Here is a 23,048-nt window from a genome sequence, read left to right on the forward strand (position 1 = left end):
TGTTTTGGCCTTCAGTGAGGATCAATTTTGGCAAGCCTTGGTGTATGTCATGCCTGTCTCTGCTCTGGATGGCATGCCATGCCTTTTGATGGCTCTTGCTTTGGAAAAGTTTGGTTTTTTTTTTCTTTTTTTTTTTGGGTATCCGTTCCATGTCCCACATTTCTTCCCCTCCCAGTTGTGTCTGCTTCCTTGATTTTTCCCCTGCTTTTCCAACAGCTGTGAGGTTACTTTTGCCTCTTTTGGTCCTTTGCACTGCACCACATTTTCACCCAGACCACTTTCTTGTAGTCACTAAATTTCTCAATTTCCTTTTTTTTCCCCTTCAATTTCATTTCCTTGGATAGTATCTCCATTCCAGAGTGTTGGTAAGTCCTTCTTTTTTGTTTTGGCCTTCAGTGAGGATCAATTTTGGCAAGCCTTGGTGTATGTCATGCCTGTCTCTGCACTGGATGGCATGCCATGCCTTTTGATGGCTTTTGCATTGGAAAGATTTTTTTGGTTTTTTTTCCCTTTATGTATCCATGCCATGTTCCTCATATCTTCCCCTCCGAGTTGTGTCTGCGTCTTTGATTTTTCCCCGGGTTTAGCAACAGCTGTGAGGTTAGTTTTGGCCTCTTTTGGTCCTTTGCACTGCACGTCATTTCCACCCAGACCACTTTCTTGTAGACACAATTTCTCCCGATTTTCTGGGATTTGGGTTATTTTTCAATTGCATTTCTTTTGATGATATCTCCTTCCCAGAGTGTTTGTAAGTCTTTCTTTTAAGGGGTCGCAAGATTCCGTTTCCCTTCCCGAAAGGAAATTCCATTTCCTTTCGGGAAGGGAAACGGAATCTTGCGATTTCAATGGGGACAAGTTGGACAAGATTTGCTGCAAGTCCCTGCACTGGATGGCATGCCATGCCTTTTGATGGCATTTGCTTTGGCGAAGATTTTTTTTTTTTTTTCCTTTTTTTTATGGGTATTCATGCCATGTCCCTCATTTCTTCCCCTCCCAGTTGTGTCTGCTTCCTTGATTTTTCCCCTGCTTTTGCAACAGCTGTGAGGTAACTTTTGGCCTCTTTTGGTCCTTTGCACTGCACCACATTTCCACCCAGACCACTTTCTTCTAGTCACTAAATTTCTCAATTTCCTTTTTTTTTCCCTTCAATTTCATTTCCTTGGATAGTATCTCCATTCCAGAGTGTTTGTAAGACCTTCTTTTTTGTTTTGGCCTTCAGGGAGGATCAATTTTCGCAAGCCTTGGTGTATGTCATGCCTGTCTCTGCTCTGGATGGCATGCCATGCCTTTTGATGGCTCTTGCTTTGGAAAAGTTTGGGGTTTTTTTTCTTTTTTTTTTTGGGTATCCGTGCCATGTCCCACATTTCTTCCCCTCCAAGTTTTGTCTGCTTCCTTGATTTTTCCCCTGCTTTTGCAACAGCTGTGAGGTTACTTTTGGCCTCTTTTGGTCCTTTGCACTGCACCACATTTCCACCCAGACCACTTTCTTGTAGTCACTAAATTTCTCAATTTCCTTTTTTTTTCCCTTCAATTTCATTTCCTTGGATAGTATCTCCATTCCAGAGTGTTTGTAAGTCCTCCTTTTCTGTTTTGGCCTTCAGTGAGGATCAATTTTGGCAAGCCTTGGTGTATGTCATGCCTGTCTCTGCTCTGGATGTCATGCCATGCCTTTTGATGGCTCTTGCTTTGGAAAAGTTTGGGGTTTTTTTTCGTTTTTTTTTGTGGGTATTCGTGTCATGTCCCTCATTTCTTCCCCTCCAAGTTTTGTCTGCTTCCTTGATTTTTCCCCTGCTTTTGCAACAGCTGTGAGGTAACTTTTGGCCTCTTTTGGTCCTTTGCACTGCACCACATTTCCACCCAGACCACTTTCTTGTAGTCACTAAATTTCTCAATTTCCTTTTTTTTTCCCTTCAATTTCATTTCCTTGGATAGTATCTCCGTTCCAGAGTGTTGGTAAGTCCTCCTTTTCTGTTTTGGCCTTCAGTGAGGATCAATTTTGGCAAGCCTTGGTGTATGTCATGCCTGTCTCTGCTCTGGATGGCATGCCATGCCTTTTGATGGCTCTTGCTTTGGAAAAGTTTGGGTTTTTTTTTCTTTTTTTTTTTGGGTATCCGTGCCATGTCCCACATTTCTTCCCCTCCAAGTTTTGTCTGCTTCCTTGATTTTTCCCCTGCTTTTCCAACAATTGTGAGGTTACTTTTGCCTCTTTTGGTCCTTTGCACTGCACCACATTTCCACCCAGACCACTTTCTTCTAGTCACTAAATTTCTCAATTTCCTTTTTTTTTCCCTTCAATTTCATTTTCTTGGATAGTATCTCCATTCCAGAGTGTTTGTAAGTCCTTCTTTTCTGTTTTGGCCTTCAGTGAGGATCAATTTTGGCAAGCCTTGGTGTATGTCATGCCTGTCTCTGCACTGGATGGCATGCCATGCCTTTTGATGGCTTTTGCATTGGCAAAGATTTTTTTGTTTTTTTTTCCCTTTATGTATCCATGCCATGTTCCTCATATCTTCCCCTCCGAGTTGTGTCTGCGTCTTTGATTTTTCCCCGGGTTTTGCAACAGCTGTGAGGTTAGTTTTGGCCTCTTTTGGTCCTTTGCACTGCACGTCATTTCCACCCAGACCACTTTCTTGTAGACACAATTTCTCCCGATTTTCTGGTTTTTGGGTTATTTTTCAATTGCATTTCTTTTGATGATATCTCCTTCCCAGAGTGTTTGTAAGTCTTTCTTTTAAGGGGTCGCAAGATTCCGTTTTCCTTCCCGAAAGGAAATTCCATTTCCTTTCGGGAAGGGAAACGGAATCTTGCGATTTCAATGGGGACAAGTTGGACAAGATTTGCTGCAAGTCCCTGCACTGGATGGCATGCCATGCCTTTTGATGGCATTTGCTTTGGCGAAGATTTTTTTTTTTTTTTTCCTTTTTTTTATGGGTATTCATGCCATGTCCCTCATTTCTTCCCCTCCCAGTTGTGTCTGCTTCCTTGATTTTTCCCCTGCTTTTGCAACAGCTGTGAGGTAACTTTTGGCCTCTTTTGGTCCTTTGCACTGCACCACATTTCCACCCAGACCACTTTCTTCTAGTCACTAAATTTCTCAATTTCCTTTTTTTTTCCCTTCAATTTCATTTCCTTGGATAGTATCTCCATTCCAGAGTGTTTGTAAGACCTTCTTTTTTGTTTTGGCCTTCAGGGAGGATCAATTTTCGCAAGCCTTGGTGTATGTCATGCCTGTCTCTGCTCTGGATGGCATGCCATGCCTTTTGATGGCTCTTGCTTTGGAAAAGTTTGGGGTTTTTTTTCTTTTTTTTTTTGGGTATCCGTGCCATGTCCCACATTTCTTCCCCTCCAAGTTTTGTCTGCTTCCTTGATTTTTCCCCTGCTTTTGCAACAGCTGTGAGGTTACTTTTGGCCTCTTTTGGTCCTTTGCACTGCACCACATTTCCACCCAGACCACTTTCTTGTAGTCACTAAATTTCTCAATTTCCTTTTTTTTTCCCTTCAATTTCATTTCCTTGGATAGTATCTCCATTCCAGAGTGTTTGTAAGTCCTCCTTTTCTGTTTTGGCCTTCAGTGAGGATCAATTTTGGCAAGCCTTGGTGTATGTCATGCCTGTCTCTGCTCTGGATGTCATGCCATGCCTTTTGATGGCTCTTGCTTTGGAAAAGTTTGGGGTTTTTTTTCGTTTTTTTTTGTGGGTATTCGTGTCATGTCCCTCATTTCTTCCCCTCCAAGTTTTGTCTGCTTCCTTGATTTTTCCCCTGCTTTTGCAACAGCTGTGAGGTAACTTTTGGCCTCTTTTGGTCCTTTGCACTGCACCACATTTCCACCCAGACCACTTTCTTGTAGTCACTAAATTTCTCAATTTCCTTTTTTTTTCCCTTCAATTTCATTTCCTTGGATAGTATCTCCGTTCCAGAGTGTTGGTAAGTCCTCCTTTTCTGTTTTGGCCTTCAGTGAGGATCAATTTTGGCAAGCCTTGGTGTATGTCATGCCTGTCTCTGCTCTGGATGGCATGCCATGCCTTTTGATGGCTCTTGCTTTGGAAAAGTTTGGGTTTTTTTTTCTTTTTTTTTTTGGGTATCCGTGCCATGTCCCACATTTCTTCCCCTCCAAGTTTTGTCTGCTTCCTTGATTTTTCCCCTGCTTTTCCAACAATTGTGAGGTTACTTTTGCCTCTTTTGGTCCTTTGCACTGCACCACATTTCCACCCAGACCACTTTCTTCTAGTCACTAAATTTCTCAATTTCCTTTTTTTTTCCCTTCAATTTCATTTTCTTGGATAGTATCTCCATTCCAGAGTGTTTGTAAGTCCTTCTTTTCTGTTTTGGCCTTCAGTGAGGATCAATTTTGGCAAGCCTTGGTGTATGTCATGCCTGTCTCTGCACTGGATGGCATGCCATGCCTTTTGATGGCTTTTGCATTGGCAAAGATTTTTTTGGTTTTTTTTCCCTTTATGTATCCATGCCATGTTCCTCATATCTTCCCCTCCGAGTTGTGTCTGCGTCTTTGATTTTTCCCCGGGTTTTGCAACAGCTGTGAGGTTAGTTTTGGCCTCTTTTGGTCCTTTGCACTGCACGTCATTTCCACCCAGACCACTTTCTTGTAGACACAATTTCTCCCGATTTTCTGGTTTTTGGGTTATTTTTCAATTGCATTTCTTTTGATGATATCTCCTTCCCAGAGTGTTTGTAAGTCTTTCTTTTAAGGGGTCGCAAGATTCCGTTTTCCTTCCCGAAAGGAAATTCCATTTCCTTTCGGGAAGGGAAACGGAATCTTGCGATTTCAATGGGGACAAGTTGGACAAGATTTGCTGCAAGTCCCTGCACTGGATGGCATGCCATGCCTTTTGATGGCATTTGCTTTGGCGAAGATTTTTTTTTTTTTTTTCCTTTTTTTTATGGGTATTCATGCCATGTCCCTCATTTCTTCCCCTCCCAGTTGTGTCTGCTTCCTTGATTTTTCCCCTGCTTTTGCAACAGCTGTGAGGTAACTTTTGGCCTCTTTTGGTCCTTTGCACTGCAGCACATTTCCACCCAGACCACTTTCTTCTAGTCACTAAATTTCTCAATTTCCTTTTTTTTTCCCTTCAATTTCATTTCCTTGGATAGTATCTCCATTCCAGAGTGTTTGTAAGTCCTCCTTTTCTGTTTTGGCCTTCAGTGAGGATCAATTTTGGCAAGCCTTGGTGTATGTCATGCCTGTCTCTGCTCTGGATGTCATGCCATGCCTTTTGATGGCTCTTGCTTTGGAAAAGTTTGGGGTTTTTTTTCTTTTTTTTTTGTGGGTATCCGTGCCATGTCCCACATATCTTCCCCTCCCAGTTGTGTCTGCTTCCTTGATTTTTCCCCTGCTTTTGCAACAGCTGTGAGGTTACTTTTGGCCTCTTTTGGTCCTTTGCACTGCACCACATTTCCATCCAGACCACTTTCTTCTAGTCACTAAATTTCTCAATTTCCTTTTTTTTTCCCTTCAATTTCATTTCCTTGGATAGTATCTCCATTCCAGAGTGTTTGTAAGTCCTTCTTTTCTGTTTTGGCCTTCAGTGAGGATCAATTTTGGCAAGCCTTGGTGTATGTCATGCCTGTCTCTGCACTGGATGGCATGCCATGCCTTTTGATGGCTTTTGCATTGGCAAAGATTTTTTTGGTTTTTTTTCCCTTTATGTATCCATGCCATGTTCCTCATATCTTCCCCTCCGAGTTGTGTCTGCGTCTTTGATTTTTCCCCGGGTTTTGCAACAGCTGTGAGGTTACTTTTGGCCTCTTTTGGTCCTTTGCACTGCACGCCATTTCCACCCAGACCACTTTCTTGTAGACACAATTTCTCCCGATTTTCTGGTTTTTGGGTTATTTTTCAATTGCATTTCTTTTGATGATATCTCCTTCCCAGAGTGTTTGTAAGTCTTTCTTTTAAGGGGTCGCAAGATTCCGTTTCCCTTCCCGAAAGGAAATTCCATTTCCTTTCGGGAAGGGAAACGGAATCTTGCGATTTCAATGGGGACAAGTTGGACAAGATTTGCTGCAAGTCCCTGCACTGGATGGCATGCCATGCCTTTTGATGGCATTTGCTTTGGCGAAGATTTTTTTTTTTTTTTCCTTTTTTTTATGGGTATTCATGCCATGTCCCTCATTTCTTCCCCTCCCAGTTGTGTCTGCTTCCTTGATTTTTCCCCTGCTTTTGCAACAGCTGTGAGGTAACTTTTGGCCTCTTTTGGTCCGTTGCACTGCACCACATTTCCACCCAGACCACTTTCTTGTAGTCACTAAATTTCTCAATTTCCTTTTTTTTTCCCTTCAATTTCATTTCCTTGGATAGTATCTCCATTCCAGAGTGTTTGTAAGTCCTCCTTTTCTGTTTTGGCCTTCAGTGAGGATCAATTTTGGCAAGCCTTGGTGTATGTCATGCCTGTCTCTGCTCTGGATGTCATGCCATGCCTTTTGATGGCTCTTGCTTTGGAAAAGTTTGGGTTTTTTTTTCTTTTTTTTTTGTGGGTATTCGTGTCATGTCCCTCATTTCTTCCCCTCCAAGTTTTGTCTGCTTCCTTGATTTTTTCGCCTGCTTTTGCAACAGCTGTGAGGTTACCTTTGGCCTCTTTTGGTCCTTTGCACTGCACCACATTTCCACCCAGACCACTTTCTTCTAGTCACTAAATTTCTCAATTTCCTTTTTTTTTCCCTTCAATTTCATTTCCTTGGATAGTATCTCCATTCCAGAGTGTTGGTAAGTCCTTCTTTTTTGTTTTGGCCTTCAGTGAGGATCAATTTTGGCAAGCCTTGGTGTATGTCATGCCTGTCTCTGCACTGGATGGCATGCCATGCCTTTTGATGGCTTTTGCATTGGCAAAGATTTTTTTGGTTTTTTTTCCCTTTATGTATCCATGCCATGTTCCTCATATCTTCCCCTCCGAGTTGTGTCTGCGTCTTTGATTTTTCCCCGGGTTTTGCAACAGCTGTGAGGTTAGTTTTGGCCTCTTTTGGTCCTTTGCACTGCACCTCATTTCCACCCAGACCACTTTCTTTAGACACAATTTCTCCCGATTTTCTGGTTTTTGGGTTATTTTTCAATTGCATTTCTTTTGATGATATCTCCTTCCCAGAGTGTTTGTAAGTCTTTCTTTTAAGGGGTCGCAAGATTCCGTTTCCCTTCCCGAAAGGAAATTCCATTTCCTTTCGGGAAGGGAAACGGAATCTTGCGATTTCAATGGGGACAAGTTGGACAAGATTTGCTGCAAGTCCCTGCACTGGATGGCATGCCATGCCTTTTGATGGCATTTGCTTTGGCGAAGATTTTTTTTTTTTTTTCCTTTTTTTTATGGGTATTCATGCCATGTCCCTCATTTCTTCCCCTCCCAGTTGTGTCTGCTTCCTTGATTTTTCCCCTGCTTTTGCAACAGCTGTGAGGTTACTTTTGGCCTCTTTTGGTCCTTTGCACTGCACCACATTTCCACCCAGACCACTTTCTTGTAGTCACTAAATTTCTCAATTTCCTTTTTTTTTCCCTTCAATTTCATTTCCTTGGATAGTATCTCCATTCCAGAGTGTTTGTAAGTCCTCCTTTTCTGTTTTGGCCTTCAGTGAGGATCAATTTTGGCAAGCCTTGGTGTATGTCATGCCTGTCTCTGCTCTGGATGTCATGCCATGCCTTTTGATGGCTCTTGCTTTGGAAAAGTTTGGGGTTTTTTTTCTTTTTTTTTTGTGGGTATTCGTGTCATGTCCCTCATTTCTTCCCCTCCAAGTTTTGTCTGCTTCCTTGATTTTTCCCCTGCTTTTGCAACAGCTGTGAGGTAACTTTTGGCCTCTTTTGGTCCTTTGCACTGCACCACATTTCCACCCAGACCACTTTCTTGTAGTCACTAAATTTCTCAATTTCCTTTTTTTTTCCCTTCAATTTCATTTCCTTGGATAGTATCTCCGTTCCAGAGTGTTGGTAAGTCCTCCTTTTCTGTTTTGGCCTTCAGTGAGGATCAATTTTGGCAAGCCTTGGTGTATGTCATGCCTGTCTCTGCTCTGGATGGCATGCCATGCCTTTTGATGGCTCTTGCTTTGGAAAAGTTTGGTTTTTTTTTTCTTTTTTTTTTTGGGTATCCGTTCCATGTCCCACATTTCTTCCCCTCCAAGTTTTGTCTGCTTCCTTGATTTTTCCCCTGCTTTTCCAACAGCTGTGAGGTTACTTTTGCCTCTTTTGGTCCTTTGCACTGCACCACATTTTCACCCAGACCACTTTCTTGTAGTCACTAAATTTCTCAATTTCCTTTTTTTTCCCCTTCAATTTCATTTCCTTGGATAGTATCTCCATTCCAGAGTGTTGGTAAGTCCTTCTTTTTTGTTTTGGCCTTCAGTGAGGATCAATTTTGGCAAGCCTTGGTGTATGTCATGCCTGTCTCTGCACTGGATGGCATGCCATGCCTTTTGATGGCTTTTGCATTGGAAAGATTTTTTTGGTTTTTTTTCCCTTTATGTATCCATGCCATGTTCCTCATATCTTCCCCTCCGAGTTGTGTCTGCGTCTTTGATTTTTCCCCGGGTTTAGCAACAGCTGTGAGGTTAGTTTTGGCCTCTTTTGGTCCTTTGCACTGCACGTCATTTCCACCCAGACCACTTTCTTGTAGACACAATTTCTCCCGATTTTCTGGGATTTGGGTTATTTTTCAATTGCATTTCTTTTGATGATATCTCCTTCCCAGAGTGTTTGTAAGTCTTTCTTTTAAGGGGTCGCAAGATTCCGTTTCCCTTCCCGAAAGGAAATTCCATTTCCTTTCGGGAAGGGAAACGGAATCTTGCGATTTCAATGGGGACAAGTTGGACAAGATTTGCTGCAAGTCCCTGCACTGGATGGCATGCCATGCCTTTTGATGGCATTTGCTTTGGCGAAGATTTTTTTTTTTTTTTCCTTTTTTTTATGGGTATTCATGCCATGTCCCTCATTTCTTCCCCTCCCAGTTGTGTCTGCTTCCTTGATTTTTCCCCTGCTTTTGCAACAGCTGTGAGGTAACTTTTGGCCTCTTTTGGTCCTTTGCACTGCACCACATTTCCACCCAGACCACTTTCTTCTAGTCACTAAATTTCTCAATTTCCTTTTTTTTTCCCTTCAATTTCATTTCCTTGGATAGTATCTCCATTCCAGAGTGTTTGTAAGACCTTCTTTTTTGTTTTGGCCTTCAGGGAGGATCAATTTTCGCAAGCCTTGGTGTATGTCATGCCTGTCTCTGCTCTGGATGGCATGCCATGCCTTTTGATGGCTCTTGCTTTGGAAAAGTTTGGGGTTTTTTTTCTTTTTTTTTTTGGGTATCCGTGCCATGTCCCACATTTCTTCCCCTCCAAGTTTTGTCTGCTTCCTTGATTTTTCCCCTGCTTTTGCAACAGCTGTGAGGTTACTTTTGGCCTCTTTTGGTCCTTTGCACTGCACCACATTTCCACCCAGACCACTTTCTTGTAGTCACTAAATTTCTCAATTTCCTTTTTTTTTCCCTTCAATTTCATTTCCTTGGATAGTATCTCCATTCCAGAGTGTTTGTAAGTCCTCCTTTTCTGTTTTGGCCTTCAGTGAGGATCAATTTTGGCAAGCCTTGGTGTATGTCATGCCTGTCTCTGCTCTGGATGTCATGCCATGCCTTTTGATGGCTCTTGCTTTGGAAAAGTTTGGGGTTTTTTTTCGTTTTTTTTTGTGGGTATTCGTGTCATGTCCCTCATTTCTTCCCCTCCAAGTTTTGTCTGCTTCCTTGATTTTTCCCCTGCTTTTGCAACAGCTGTGAGGTAACTTTTGGCCTCTTTTGGTCCTTTGCACTGCACCACATTTCCACCCAGACCACTTTCTTGTAGTCACTAAATTTCTCAATTTCCTTTTTTTTTCCCTTCAATTTCATTTCCTTGGATAGTATCTCCGTTCCAGAGTGTTGGTAAGTCCTCCTTTTCTGTTTTGGCCTTCAGTGAGGATCAATTTTGGCAAGCCTTGGTGTATGTCATGCCTGTCTCTGCTCTGGATGGCATGCCATGCCTTTTGATGGCTCTTGCTTTGGAAAAGTTTGGTTTTTTTTTTCTTTTTTTTTTTGGGTATCCGTGCCATGTCCCACATTTCTTCCCCTCCAAGTTTTGTCTGCTTCCTTGATTTTTCCCCTGCTTTTCCAACAATTGTGAGGTTACTTTTGCCTCTTTTGGTCCTTTGCACTGCACCACATTTCCACCCAGACCACTTTCTTCTAGTCACTAAATTTCTCAATTTCCTTTTTTTTTCCCTTCAATTTCATTTTCTTGGATAGTATCTCCATTCCAGAGTGTTTGTAAGTCCTTCTTTTCTGTTTTGGCCTTCAGTGAGGATCAATTTTGGCAAGCCTTGGTGTATGTCATGCCTGTCTCTGCACTGGATGGCATGCCATGCCTTTTGATGGCTTTTGCATTGGCAAAGATTTTTTTGTTTTTTTTTCCCTTTATGTATCCATGCCATGTTCCTCATATCTTCCCCTCCGAGTTGTGTCTGCGTCTTTGATTTTTCCCCGGGTTTTGCAACAGCTGTGAGGTTAGTTTTGGCCTCTTTTGGTCCTTTGCACTGCACGTCATTTCCACCCAGACCACTTTCTTGTAGACACAATTTCTCCCGATTTTCTGGTTTTTGGGTTATTTTTCAATTGCATTTCTTTTGATGATATCTCCTTCCCAGAGTGTTTGTAAGTCTTTCTTTTAAGGGGTCGCAAGATTCCGTTTTCCTTCCCGAAAGGAAATTCCATTTCCTTTCGGGAAGGGAAACGGAATCTTGCGATTTCAATGGGGACAAGTTGGACAAGATTTGCTGCAAGTCCCTGCACTGGATGGCATGCCATGCCTTTTGATGGCATTTGCTTTGGCGAAGATTTTTTTTTTTTTTTTCCTTTTTTTTATGGGTATTCATGCCATGTCCCTCATTTCTTCCCCTCCCAGTTGTGTCTGCTTCCTTGATTTTTCCCCTGCTTTTGCAACAGCTGTGAGGTAACTTTTGGCCTCTTTTGGTCCTTTGCACTGCACCACATTTCCACCCAGACCACTTTCTTCTAGTCACTAAATTTCTCAATTTCCTTTTTTTTTCCCTTCAATTTCATTTCCTTGGATAGTATCTCCATTCCAGAGTGTTTGTAAGTCCTCCTTTTCTGTTTTGGCCTTCAGTGAGGATCAATTTTGGCAAGCCTTGGTGTATGTCATGCCTGTCTCTGCTCTGGATGTCATGCCATGCCTTTTGATGGCTCTTGCTTTGGAAAAGTTTGGGGTTTTTTTTCTTTTTTTTTTGTGGGTATCCGTGCCATGTCCCACATATCTTCCCCTCCCAGTTGTGTCTGCTTCCTTGATTTTTCCCCTGCTTTTGCAACAGCTGTGAGGTTACTTTTGGCCTCTTTTGGTCCTTTGCACTGCACCACATTTCCATCCAGACCACTTTCTTCTAGTCACTAAATTTCTCAATTTCCTTTTTTTTTCCCTTCAATTTCATTTCCTTGGATAGTATCTCCATTCCAGAGTGTTTGTAAGTCCTTCTTTTCTGTTTTGGCCTTCAGTGAGGATCAATTTTGGCAAGCCTTGGTGTATGTCATGCCTGTCTCTGCACTGGATGGCATGCCATGCCTTTTGATGGCTTTTGCATTGGCAAAGATTTTTTTGGTTTTTTTTCCCTTTATGTATCCATGCCATGTTCCTCATATCTTCCCCTCCGAGTTGTGTCTGCGTCTTTGATTTTTCCCCGGGTTTTGCAACAGCTGTGAGGTTACTTTTGGCCTCTTTTGGTCCTTTGCACTGCACGCCATTTCCACCCAGACCACTTTCTTGTAGACACAATTTCTCCCGATTTTCTGGTTTTTGGGTTATTTTTCAATTGCATTTCTTTTGATGATATCTCCTTCCCAGAGTGTTTGTAAGTCTTTCTTTTAAGGGGTCGCAAGATTCCGTTTCCCTTCCCGAAAGGAAATTCCATTTCCTTTCGGGAAGGGAAACGGAATCTTGCGATTTCAATGGGGACAAGTTGGACAAGATTTGCTGCAAGTCCCTGCACTGGATGGCATGCCATGCCTTTTGATGGCATTTGCTTTGGCGAAGATTTTTTTTTTTTTTTCCTTTTTTTTATGGGTATTCATGCCATGTCCCTCATTTCTTCCCCTCCCAGTTGTGTCTGCTTCCTTGATTTTTCCCCTGCTTTTGCAACAGCTGTGAGGTAACTTTTGGCCTCTTTTGGTCCGTTGCACTGCACCACATTTCCACCCAGACCACTTTCTTGTAGTCACTAAATTTCTCAATTTCCTTTTTTTTTCCCTTCAATTTCATTTCCTTGGATAGTATCTCCATTCCAGAGTGTTTGTAAGTCCTCCTTTTCTGTTTTGGCCTTCAGTGAGGATCAATTTTGGCAAGCCTTGGTGTATGTCATGCCTGTCTCTGCTCTGGATGTCATGCCATGCCTTTTGATGGCTCTTGCTTTGGAAAAGTTTGGGGTTTTTTTTCTTTTTTTTTTGTGGGTATCCGTGCCATGTCCCACATTTCTTCCCCTCCCAGTTGTGTCTGCTTCCTTGATTTTTCCCCTGCTTTTGCAACAGCTGTGAGGTTACTTTTGGCCTCTTTTGGTCCTTTGCACTGCACCACATTTCCACCCAGACCACTTTCTTCTAGTCACTAAATTTCTCAATTTCCTTTTTTTTTCCCTTCAATTTCATTTCCTTGGATAGTATCTACATTCCCGACTGTTTGTAAGTCCTTCTCTTCTGTTTTGGCCTTCAGTGAGGATCAATTTTGGCAAGCCTTGGTGTATGTCATGCCTGTCTCTGCACTGGATGGCATGCCATGCCTTTTGATGGCTCTTGCTTTGGAAAAGTTTGGGGTTTTTTTTCTTTTTTTTTGTGGGTATCCGTGCCATGTCCCACATTTCTTCCCCTCCAAGTTTTGTCTGCTTCCTTGATTTTTCCCCTGCTTTTGCAACAGCTGTGAGGTTACTTTTGGCCTCTTTTGGTCCTTTGCACTGCACCACATTTCCACCCAGACCACTTTCTTCTAGTCACTAAATTTCTCAATTTCCTTTTTTTTTCCCTTCAATTTCATTTCCTTGGATAGTATCTCCATTCCAGAGTGTTGGTAAGTCCTTCTGTTTTGTTTTGGCCTTCAGTGAGGATCAATTTTGGCAAGCCTTGGTGTATGTCATGCCTGTCTCTGCACTGGATGGCATGCCACGCCTTTTGATGGCTTTTGCATTGGCAAAGATTTTTTTGGTTTTTTTTCCCTTTATGTATCCGTGCCATGTTCCTCATATCTTCCCCTCCGAGTTGTGTCTGCGTCTTTGATTTTTCCCCGGGTTTTGCAACAGCTGTGAGGTTAGTTTTGGCCTCTTTTGGTCCTTTGCACTGCACCTCATTTCCACCCAGACCACTTTCTTTAGACACAATTTCTCCCGATTTTCTGGTTTTTGGGTTATTTTTCAATTGCATTTCTTTTGATGATATCTCCTTCCCAGAGTGTTTGTAAGTCTTTCTTTTAAGGGGTCGCAAGATTCTGTTTCCCTTCCCGAAAGGAAATTCCATTTCCTTTCGGGAAGGGAAACGGAATCTTGCGATTTCAATGGGGACAAGTTGGACAAGATTTGCTGCAAGTCCCTGCACTGGATGGCATGCCTTTTGATGGCATTTGCTTTGGCGAAGATTTTTTTTTTTTTTTCCTTTTTTTTATGGGTATTCATGCCATGTCCCTCATTTCATCCTCTCCCAGTTGTGTCTGCTTCCTTGATTTTTCCCCTGCTTTTGCAACAGCTGTGAGGTTACTTTTGGCCTCTTTTGGTCCTTTGCACTGCACCACATTTCCACCCAGACCACTTTCTTGTAGACACAATTTCTCCCGATTTTCTGGTTTTTGGGTTATTTTTCAATTGCATTTCTTTTGATGATATCTCCTTCCCAGAGTGTTTGTAAGTCTTTCTTTTAAGGGGTCGCAAGATTCCGTTTCCCTTCCCGAAAGGAAATTCCATTTCCTTTCGGGAAGGGAAACGGAATCTTGCGATTTCAATGTGGACAAGTTGGACAATATTTGCTGCAAGTCCCTGCACTGGATGGCATGCCATGCCTTTTGATGGCATTTGCTTTGGCGAAGATTTTTTTTTTTTTTTCCTTTTTTTTATGGGTATTCATGCCATGTCCCACATTTCTTCCCCTCCCAGTTGTGTCTGCTTCCTTGATTTTTCCCCTGCTTTTGCAACAGCTGTGAGGTTACTTTTGGCCTCTTTTGGTCCTTTGCACTGCACCACATTTCCACCCAGACCACTTTCTTCTAGTCATTAAATTTCTCAATTTCCTTTTTATTTCCCTTCAATTTCATTTCCTTGGATAGTATCTCCATTCCAGAGTGTTTGTAAGTCCTCCTTTTCTGTTTTGGCCTTCAGTGAGGATCAATTTTGGCAAGCCTTGGTGTATGTCATGCCTGTCTCTGCACTGCATGGCATGCCATGCCTTTTGATGGCTCTTGCTTTGGAAAAGTTTGGGTTTTTTTTCTTTTTTTTTTGTGGGTATCCGTGCCATCTTCCACATTTCTTCCCCTCCAAGTTTTGTCTGCTTCCTTGATTTTTCCCCTGCTTTTGCAACAGCTGTGAGGTTACTTTTGGCCTCTTTTGGTCCTTTGCACTGCACCACATTTCCACCCAGACCACTTTCTTCTAGTCACTAAATTTCTCAATTTCCTTTTTTTTTCCCTTCAATTTCATTTCCTTGGATAGTATCTCCATTCCAGAGTGTTTGTAAGTCCTTCTTTTCTGTTTTGGCCTTCAGTGAGGATCAATTTTGGCAAGCCTTGGTGTATGTCATGCCTGTCTCTGCTCTGGATGGCATGCCATGCCTTTTGATGGCTCTTGCTTTGGAAAAGTTTGGGTTTTTTTTTCTTTTTTTTTTTGGGTATCCGTGCCATGTCCCACATTTCTTCCCCTCCAAGTTTTGTCTGCTTCCTTGATTTTTCCCCTGCTTTTCCAACAGCTGTGAGGTTACTTTTGGCCTCTTTTGGTCCTTTGCACTGCACCACATTTCCACCCAGACCACTTTCTTGTAGTCACTAAATTTCTCAATTTCCTTTTTTTTTCCCTTCAATTTCATTTCCTTGGATAGTATCTCCATTCCAGAGTGTTGGTAAGTCCTTCTTTTTTGTTTTGGCCTTCAGTGAGGATCAATTTTGGCAAGCCTTGGTGTATGTCATGCCTGTCTCTGCACTGGATGGCATGCCATGCCTTTTGATGGCTTTTGCATTGGCAAAGATTTTTTTGGTTTTTTTTCCCTTTATGTATCCATGCCATGTTCCTCATATCTTCCCCTCCGAGTTGTGTCTGCGTCTTTGATTTTTCCCCGGGTTTTGCAACAGCTGTGAGGTTAGTTTTGGCCTCTTATGGTCCTTTGCACTGCACGTCATTTCCACCCAGACCACTTTCTTGTAGACACAATTTCTCCCGATTTTCTGGGATTTGGGTTATTTTTCAATTGCATTTCTTTTGATGATATCTCCTTCCCAGAGTGTTTGTAAGTCTTTCTTTTAAGGGGTCGCAAGATTCCGTTTCCCTTCCCGAAAGGAAATTCCATTTCCTTTCGGGAAGGGAAACGGAATCTTGCGATTTCAATGGGGACAAGTTGGACAAGATTTGCTGCAAGTCCCTGCACTGGATGGCATGCCATGCCTTTTGATGGCATTTGCTTTGGCAAAGATTTTTTTTTTTTTTTCCTTTTTTTTATGGGTATTCATGCCATGTCCCTCATTTCTTCCCCTCCCAGTTGTGTCTGCTTCCTTGATTTTTCCCCTGCTTTTGCAACAGCTGTGAGGTAACTTTTGGCCTCTTTTGGTCCTTTGCACTGCACCACATTTCCACCCAGACCACTTTCTTCTAGTCACTAAATTTCTCAATTTCCTTTTTTTTTCCCTTCAATTTCATTTCCTTGGATAGTATCTCCATTCCAGAGTGTTTGTAAGACCTTCTTTTTTGTTTTGGCCTTCAGGGAGGATCAATTTTCGCAAGCCTTGGTGTATGTCATGCCTGTCTCTGCTCTGGATGTCATGCCATGCCTTTTGATGGCTCTTGCTTTGGAAAAGTTTGGGGTTTTTTTTCGTTTTTTTTTGTGGGTATTCGTGTCATGTCCCTCATTTCTTCCCCTCCAAGTTTTGTCTGCTTCCTTGATTTTTCCCCTGCTTTTGCAACAGCTGTGAGGTAACTTTTGGCCTCTTTTGGTCCTTTGCACTGCACCACATTTCCACTCAGACCACTTTCTTGTAGTCACTAAATTTCTCAATTTCCTTTTTTTTTCCCTTCAATTTCATTTCCTTGGATAGTATCTCCGTTCCAGAGTGTTGGTAAGTCCTCCTTTTCTGTTTTGGCCTTCAGTGAGGATCAATTTTGGCAAGCCTTGGTGTATGTCATGCCTGTCTCTGCTCTGGATGGCATGCCATGCCTTTTGATGGCTCTTGCTTTGGAAAAGTTTGGTTTTTTTTTTCTTTTTTTTTTTGGGTATCCGTGCCATGTCCCATATTTCTTCCCCTCCAAGTTTTGTCTGCTTCCTTGATTTTTCCCCTGCTTTTCCAACAATTGTGAGGTTACTTTTGCCTCTTTTGGTCCTTTGCACTGCACCACATTTCCACCCAGACCACTTTCTTCTAGTCACTAAATTTCTCAATTTCCTTTTTTTTTCCCTTCAATTTCATTTCCTTGGATAGTATCTCCATTCCAGAGTGTTTGTAAGTCCTTCTTTTCTGTTTTGGCCTTCAGTGAGGATCAATTTTGGCAAGCCTTGGTGTATGTCATGCCTGTCTCTGCACTGGATGGCATGCCATGCCTTTTGATGGCTTTTGCATTGGCAAAGATTTTTTTGGTTTTTTTTCCCTTTATGTATCCATGCCATGTTCCTCATATCTTCCCCTCCGAGTTGTGTCTGCGTCTTTGATTTTTCCCCGGGTTTTGCAACAGCTGTGAGGTTTGTTTTGGCCTCTTTTGGTCCTTTGCACTGCACGTCATTTCCACCCAGACCACTTTCTTGTAGACACAATTTCTCCCGATTTTCTGGTTTTTGGGTTATTTTTCAATTGCATTTCTTTTGATGATATCTCCTTCCCAGAGTGTTTGTAAGTCTTTCTTTTAAGGGGTCGCAAGATTCCGTTTTCCTTCCCGAAAGGAAATTCCATTTCCTTTCGGGAAGGGAAACGGAATCTTGCGATTTCAATGGGGACAAGTTGGACAAGATTTGCTGCAAGTCCCTGCACTGGATGGCATGCCATGCCTTTTGATGGCATTTGCTTTGGCGAAGATTTTTTTTTTTTTTTCCTTTTTTTTATGGGTATTCATGCCATGTCCCTCATTTCTTCCCCTCCCAGTTGTGTCTGCTTCCTTGATTTTTCCCCTGCTTTTGCAACAGCTGTGAGGTTACTTTTGGCCTCTTTTGGTCCTTTGCACTGCACCACATTTCCACCCAGACCACTTTCTTCTAGTCACTAAATTTCTCAATTTCCTTTTTTTTTCCCTTCAATTTCATTTCCTTGGATAGTATCTCCATTCCAGAGTGTTTGTAAGACCTTCTTTTCTGTTTTGGCCTTCAGTGAGGATCAATTTTGGCAAGCCTTGGTGTATGTCATGCCTGTCTCTGCTCTGGATGGCATGCCATGCCTTTTGATGGCTCTTGCTTTGGAAAAGTTTGGTGTTTTTTTTTTTTTTTTTTTTTTGGGTATCCGTGCCATGTTCCACATTTCTTCCCCTCCAAGTTTTGTCTGCTTCCTTGATTTTTTCCCCTGCTTTTGCAACAGCTGTGAGGTTACCTTTGGCCTCTTTTGGTCCTTTGCACTGCACCACATTTCCACCCAGACCACTTTCTTGTAGTCACTAAATTTCTCAATTTCCTTTTTTTTTCCCTTCAATTTCATTTCCTTGGATAGTATCTCCATTCCAGAGTGTTGGTAAGTCCTTCTTTTCTGTTTTGGCCTTCAGTGAGGATCAATTTTGGCAAGCCTTGGTGTATGTCATGCCTGTCTCTGCACTGGATGGCATGCCATGCCTTTTGATGGCTTTTGCATTGGCAAAGATTTTTTTGGTTTTTTTTCCCTTTATGTATCCATGCCATGTTCCTCATATCTTCCCCTCCGAGTTGTGTCTGCGTCTTTGATTTTTCCCCGGGTTTTGCAACAGCTGTGAGGTTAGTTTTGGCCTCTTTTGGTCCTTTGCACTGCACGTCATTTCCACCCAGACCACTTTCTTGTAGACACAATTTCTCCCGATTTTCTGGTTTTTGGGTTATTTTTCAATTGCATTTCTTTTGATGATATCTCCTTCCCAGAGTGTTTGTAAGTCTTTCTTTTAAGGGGTCGCAAGATTCCGTTTTCCTTCCCGAAAGGAAATTCCATTTCCTTTCGGGAAGGGAAACGGAATCTTGCGATTTCAATGGGGACAAGTTGGACAAGATTTGCTGCAAGTCCCTGCACTGGATGGCATGCCATGCCTTTTGATGGCATTTGCTTTGGCGAAGATTTTTTTTTTTTTTTTCCTTTTTTTTATGGGTATTCATGCCATGTCCCTCATTTCTTCCGCTCCCAGTTGTGTCTGCTTCCTTGATTTTTCCCCTGCTTTTGCAACAGCTGTGAGGTAACTTTTGGCCTCTTTTGGTCCTTTGCACTGCACCACATTTCCACCCAGACCACTTTCTTCTAGTCACTAAATTTCTCAATTTCCTTTTTTTTTCCCTTCAATTTCATTTCCTTGGATAGTATCTCCATTCCAGAGTGTTTGTAAGTCCTCCTTTTCTGTTTTGGCCTTCAGTGAGGATCAATTTTGGCAAGCCTTGGTGTATGTCATGCCTGTCTCTGCTCTGGATGTCATGCCATGCCTTTTGATGGCTCTTGCTTTGGAAAAGTTTGGGGTTTTTTTTCTTTTTTTTTTGTGGGTATCCGTGCCATGTCCCACATATCTTCCCCTCCCAGTTGTGTCTGCTTCCTTGATTTTTCCCCTGCTTTTGCAACAGCTGTGAGGTTACTTTTGGCCTCTTTTGGTCCTTTGCACTGCACCACATTTCCATCCAGACCACTTTCTTCTAGTCACTAAATTTCTCAATTTCCTTTTTTTTTCCCTTCAATTTCATTTCCTTGGATAGTATCTCCATTCCAGAGTGTTTGTAAGTCCTTCTTTTCTGTTTTGGCCTTCAGTGAGGATCAATTTTGGCAAGCCTTGGTGTATGTCATGCCTGTCTCTGCACTGGATGGCATGCCATGCCTTTTGATGGCTTTTGCATTGGCAAAGATTTTTTTGGTTTTTTTTCCCTTTATGTATCCATGCCATGTTCCTCATATCTTCCCCTCCGAGTTGTGTCTGCGTCTTTGATTTTTCCCCGGGTTTTGCAACAGCTGTGAGGTTACTTTTGGCCTCTTTTGGTCCTTTGCACTGCACGCCATTTCCACCCAGACCACTTTCTTGTAGACACAATTTCTCCCGATTTTCTGGTTTTTGGGTTATTTTTCAATTGCATTTCTTTTGATGATATCTCCTTCCCAGAGTGTTTGTAAGTCTTTCTTTTAAGGGGTCGCAAGATTCCGTTTCCCTTCCCGAAAGGAAATTCCATTTCCTTTCGGGAAGGGAAACGGAATCTTGCGATTTCAATGGGGACAAGTTGGACAAGATTTGCTGCAAGTCCCTGCACTGGATGGCATGCCATGCCTTTTGATGGCATTTGCTTTGGCGAAGATTTTTTTTTTTTTTTTCCTTTTTTTTATGGGTATTCATGCCATGTCCCTCATTTCTTCCCCTCCCAGTTGTGTCTGCTTCCTTGATTTTTCCCCTGCTTTTGCAACAGCTGTGAGGTTACTTTTGGCCTCTTTTGGTCCTTTGCACTGCACCACATTTCCACCCAGACCACTTTCTTCTAGTCACTAAATTTCTCAATTTCCTTTTTTTTTCCCTTCAATTTCATTTCCTTGGATAGTATCTCCATTCCAGAGTGTTTGTAAGACCTTCTTTTCTGTTTTGGCCTTCAGTGAGGATCAATTTTGGAAGGCCTTGGTGTATGTCATGCCTGTCTCTGCATTGGATGGCATGCCATGCCTTTTGATGACTCTTGCTTTGGAAAAGTTTGGGTTTTTTTTTCTTTTTTTGTTTGGGTATCCGTGCCATGTCCCACATATCTTCCCCTCCCAATTGTGTCTGCTTCCTTGATTTTTCCCCTGCTTTTGCAACAGCTGTGAGGTAACTTTTGGCCTCTTTTGGTCCGTTGCACTGCACCACATTTCCACCCAGACCACTTTCTTCTAGTCACTAAATTTCTCAATTTCCTTTTTTTTTCCCTTCAATTTCATTTCCTTGGATAGTATCTCCATTCCAGAGTGTTTGTAAGTCCTTCTTTTCTGTTTTGGCCTTCAGTGAGGATCAATTTTGGCAAGCCTTGGTGTATGTCATGCCTGTCTCTGCACTGGATGGCATGCCATGCCTTTTGATGGCTTTTGCATTGGCAAAGATTTTTTTTGGTTTTTTTTCCCTTTATGTATCCGTGCCATGTTCCTCATATCTTCCCCTCCGAGTTGTGTCTGCGTCTTTGATTTTTCCCCGGGTTTTGCAACAGCTGTGAGGTTAGTTTTGGCCTCTTTTGGTCCTTTGCACTGCACCTCATTTCCGCCCACACCACTTTCTTGTAGACACAATTTCTCCCGATTTTCTGGTTTTTGGGTTATTTTTCAATTGCATTTCTTTTGATGATATCTCCTTCCCAGAGTGTTTGTAAGTCTTTCTTTTAAGGGGTCGCAAGATTCCGTTTCCCTTCCCGAAAGGAAATTCCATTTCCTTTCGGGAAGGGAAACGGAATCTTGCGATTTCAATGGGGACAAGTTGGACAAGATTTGCTGCAAGTCCCTGCACTGGATGGCATGCCATGCCTTTTGATGGCATTTGCTTTGGCGAAGATTTTTTTTTTTTTTTCCTTTTTTTTATGGGTATTCATGCCATGTCCCTCATTTCTTCCCCTCCCAGTTGTGTCTGCTTCCTTGATTTTTCCCCTGCTTTTGCAACAGCTGTGAGGTTACTTTTGGCCTCTTTTGGTCCTTTGCACTGCACCACATTTCCACCCAGACCACTTTCTTCTAGTCACTAAATTTCTCAATTTCCTTTTTTTTTCCCTTCAATTTCATTTCCTTGGATAGTATCTCCATTCCAGAGTGTTTGTAAGACCTTCTTTTCTGTTTTGGCCTTCAGTGAGGATCAATTTTGGAAGGCCTTGGTGTATGTCATGCCTGTCTCTGCTCTGGATGTCATGCCATGCCTTTTGATGGCTCTTGCTTTGGAAAAGTTTGGTTTTTTTTTTCTTTTTTTTTGTGGGTATCCGTGCCATGTCCCACATTTCTTCCCCTCCCAGTTGTGTCTGCTTCCTTGATTTTTCCCCTGCTTTTGCAACAGCTGTGAGGTTACTTTTGGCCTCTTTTGGTCCTTTGCACTGCACCACATTTCCACCCAGACCACTTTCTTCTAGTCACTAAATTTCTCAATTTCCTTTTTTTTTCCCTTCAATTTCATTTCCTTGGATAGTATCTCCATTCCAGAGTGTTTGTAAGTCCTTCTTTTCTGTTTTGGCCTTCAGTGAGGATCAATTTTGGCAAGCCTTGGTGTATGTCATGCCTGTCTCTGCACTGGATGGCATGCCATGCCTTTTGATGGCTCTTGCTTTGGAAAAGTTTGGGTTTTTTTTTCTTTTTTTTTGTGGGTATCCGTGCCATGTCCCACATTTCTTCCCCTCCAAGTTTTGTCTGCTTCCTTGATTTTTCCCCTGCTTTTGCAACAGCTGTGAGGTTACTTTTGGCCTCTTTTGGTCCTTTGCACTGCACCTCATTTCCGCCCAGACCACTTTCTTGTAGACACAATTTCTCCCGATTTTCTGGTTTTTGGGTTATTTTTCAATTGCATTTCTTTTGATGATATCTCCTTCCCAGAGTGTTTGTAAGTCTTTCTTTTAAGGGGTCGCAAGATTCCGTTTCCCTTCCCGAAAGGAAATTCCATTTCCTTTCGGGAAGGGAAACGGAATCTTGCGATTTCAATGGGGACAAGTTGGACAAGATTTGCTGCAAGTCCCTGCACTGGATGGCATGCCATGCCTTTTGATGGCATTTGCTTTGGCGAAGATTTTTTTTTTTTTTCCTTTTTTTTATGGGTATTCATGCCATGTCCCACATTTCTTCCCCTCCCAGTTGTGTCTGCTTCCTTGATTTTTCCCCTGCTTTTGCAACAGCTGTGAGGTTACTTTTGGCCTCTTTTGGTCCTTTGCACTGCACCACATTTCCACCCAGACCACTTTTTTGTAGTCACTAAATTTCTCAATTTCCTTTTTTTTTCCCTTCAATTTCATTTCCTTGGATAGTATCTCCATTCCAGACTGTTTGTAAGTCCTCCTTTTCTGTTTTGGCCTTCAGTGAGGATCAATTTTGGCAAGCCTTGGTGTATGTCATGCCTGTCTCTGCACTGGATGTCATGCCATGCCTTTTGATGGCTCTTGCTTTGGAAAAGTTTGGTTTTTTTTTTTTTTTTTTTTGGGTATCCGTGCCATGTTCCACATTTCTTCCCCTCCAAGTTTTGTCTGCTTCCTTGATTTTTCCCCTGCTTTTGCAACAGCTGTGAGGTTACTTTTGGCCTCTTTTGGTCCTTTGCACTGCACCACATTTCCACCCAGACCACTTTCTTGTAGTCACTAAATTTCTCAATTTCCTTTTTTTTTCCCTTCAATTTCATTTCCTTGGATAGTATCTCCATTCCAGAGTGTTGGTAAGTCCTTCTTTTCTGTTTTGGCCTTCAGTGAGGATCAATTTTGGCAAGCCTTGGTGTATGTCATGCCTGTCTCTGCACTGGATGGCATGCCATGCCTTTTGATGGCTTTTGCATTGGCAAAGATTTTTTTTGGTTTTTTTTCCCTTTATGTATCCGTGCCATGTTCCTCATATCTTCCCCTCCGAGTTGTGTCTGCGTCTTTGATTTTTCCCCGGGTTTTGCAACAGCTGTGAGGTTAGTTTTGGCCTCTTTTGGTCCTTTGCACTGCACCTCATTTCCGCCCAGACCACTTTCTTGTAGACACAATTTCTCCCGATTT

This window comes from Haemorhous mexicanus, chromosome 3, assembly GCF_027477595.1.
Source record: "Haemorhous mexicanus isolate bHaeMex1 chromosome 3, bHaeMex1.pri, whole genome shotgun sequence".
NCBI classification, from domain to species: Eukaryota; Metazoa; Chordata; class Aves; order Passeriformes; family Fringillidae; genus Haemorhous; species Haemorhous mexicanus.